General features: G+C 39.6%; 1 pseudogene; it reads right to left on the bottom strand.

Annotated features, from left to right (window-relative positions):
* Positions 1 to 429: 429 nt before the first annotated feature.
* On the bottom strand, positions 430 to 2,178 carry LOC115268168 (uncharacterized; annotated as a pseudogene).
* Between the last annotated feature and the right edge of the window lie 534 nt (positions 2,179 to 2,712).

Here is a 2,712-nt window from a genome sequence, read left to right as displayed (position 1 = left end):
CCTCTGACATGTCTTTCTCCGAACCAGGGTTGCCAAAAGTAAATCTGTATTTTTTCAGAAAAAAATCTTTCCATCTGTATTTCATTCTTTAAAAATCTGTATCGATATCTGTATTGAGTCAATTAAAGCAAAATAAGCTTTTTCGCTTAAAATTACGATGGATGTAGGTAGAATAACAAAATAAAAATATACTTCAAGATGCTGTAAAATGTAATGTGTGGAATTTCCAATCGTATTTTAATTTAGTACACAGAATATGTTTTGATATATTTTTATTAACAACGAACAAATCAATTCTTAGAACAATCAATCGCTTTTCACTTGATGCTGTTTGTACATAGACGATGAAAATTTGCTTTTCAATTGTTTTGTTAGTTTCACTCCAATACAACCACCCCGAGCTGCAACATACGCCTTTGCTTTCAAAATAGAATCAATCGACTCTGTGTTCAACCTGTTCCTCACTTTTGTTTTGTTCGCATTCAGAAGTGAGAAAATTCGTTCAACGCTAGCTGACGAGTGAGGAATGATGAGGAAGTTGATGATGAATTTTCTCAAAGTAGGATACGCAAAACTCCCGTCTCCTCGCTTAACGTTTAGGAGCTTGAACCAGTTTTGCTGGGAAGTTAGTTTCTCATCCACTTGAACGTCTCCGCAAATCAAATTGGTTTTAAGTTCTCGGAACTCATTTTCCAAATCCTGCTCCTTATCAGACTTCAAAAAGAATGGAAAATGCTTTGCCACTTCATGTAATGATGAGTACGATCCAATCTTAGACACGTTGATCATCGAAGCTGCCTTCAACACGTTGTCGCTGAAATTGAAACCGTTTCTCGATTTGTTTGATCAGTTCCACGTAGAAGTTACGGCAAATATCCCTGAACGTCACTTTCCTGCCCTCATCTAACCGTTTTGCCTCTTCTGCTGTAGCTTCAAGTCCAACGTAGATGTCCTTCGGATCTTTCAGGTGCTTTTCGAAATCACGGAAGCTCGATTTAGTACCCATGTTCTGCAGGTACTGTTCATCGCAGACATTACTCAGAAGGGTAAGGTATAAGGTCCTTGTTTTCGAATAAATTTGCGTATACTCTGGTGCTTCAGATTGAAACGTTCGGTTGAGCTTGTTAATCAGATACGATCGTAGTTGACTTGAAAAGTGAAAAACATTTTGAGCTCATCAAATCTCTCAAGGTTTCGGCTAACTACAGCCTCGAGAGAAAGCCATCTGGTTGAAGAAGAGTTCAGCATTTTCAATGGTTTGGTTTCCAATATGTCTTGTATCATATTAAATTCATTAGTCCGTTTAGGACTATGGGAGAGGTAAGAGTATATATCTTTCATCAGCTGTTCAATATAGTTGGGAATTTGGCCACAAGCGTAGCTAGCACATAAAGCCAACGAGTGACATGTGCACTTCACAACTATCAAGTTAGGACAGTCCTTCTTGAACAAGCGCATGACAGAATTTTCACTCCCCATCATGACCGAAGCGCCATCGGATGCGAAACCTATCATGTGACGTTTATAATCGATTCCATCTTTGACAAATTCTCGTACAATTGCATCGTAAACCGATTTGTGATCCCCACTTTTCAGTTCAACTGATCGATAAAAACTGTCCTTTACTTGAAATTCTCCCTCGTCAAAAGTGCGAACAACAATAGCCAAAGTTTTGACGGTTCCCAAGTCGGTGGATTCATCGACCATTATCGAAAATTCCGATGTTTTCATTTTCTCCACCAGTTCTTCATGTTGGGTAGCTCCAATAACCCCGCTAACTACAGAAGAAGTTTTTGTTCTCCCCAGACGGATCATTAGTAATACTTTCGATTCCGTGTCAATAGTTTTCAGAACGTCGGCCAGTTTGTCCACTGCAGCAAACAGGATATTGTGCTCCACAGCCCATGAGGAAATTTTCAGCTCGGCCTCGAAAATTTTATCCGCAAGAGAGTAGTCCTCAATGTTAGAGCAGCTGGCGTCGTCCTGAATTTTGTTGGCTGCTTCGCGGTGACGTTTCGTTTGAATATGTGTGTTTAAATTGGACTTACCTCCCCGTCCTACGCTAAGCTTGTCCAGACAAACTTTACAGTAAGCAAAATATGGATCCTGCCTGTACTTCTCAAAGCACAGATATTCCTCCGAATTGATCCACTCTTCTTTGAACTTCTGTAGATTCATTTTTGGTTGATTTTCTTTTGAAGTTTTTTTTCGCTTATTCGGAACGGTATCTCTGTCACATGCCACATCGGAGTTTATAGTAGTTGTACCAGGACAGTCGTCTGAGAAAGGAATATTGAAATGAGACTGTGTAATCTCTGGAAAAAAGTCTAATTACTTTTGCTTTCTGACGAAATCGAAATTTCCTGGTGCGCGCTCTCCGTGTTCTGTGCACCGTCGCCTTCAGAACGGGAAGGTCTGTCGTCTTAAAGAAGAAATACAACCGTCAATCATTACCGGTTTACAAATAAAGAATCCATCCAAATATTTACCATCCTCTACTGGTCCTTGTTGATCTGGAATCTGCTGCCGGCAATGATCATTCAAATATGTCGAGCTTGAATTTGGCCCCTTCTTCTGAAACTTCGGTGCTGAAAGAAAAAAAATGATTCAATATCTTAAAAACAAACGGTTGAAACCATTTACTTACCTTTTCCAAAGAACGAATCGATCGTCCTTTTGGACATTTTCGGTGTACTTTCAGTAGTTCTGAGA

Source organism: Aedes albopictus, chromosome 3 (genome assembly GCF_035046485.1).
Source record: "Aedes albopictus strain Foshan chromosome 3, AalbF5, whole genome shotgun sequence".
NCBI classification, from domain to species: domain Eukaryota; kingdom Metazoa; phylum Arthropoda; class Insecta; order Diptera; family Culicidae; genus Aedes; species Aedes albopictus.
This window is presented reverse-complemented; position numbering and strand designations above follow the sequence as displayed.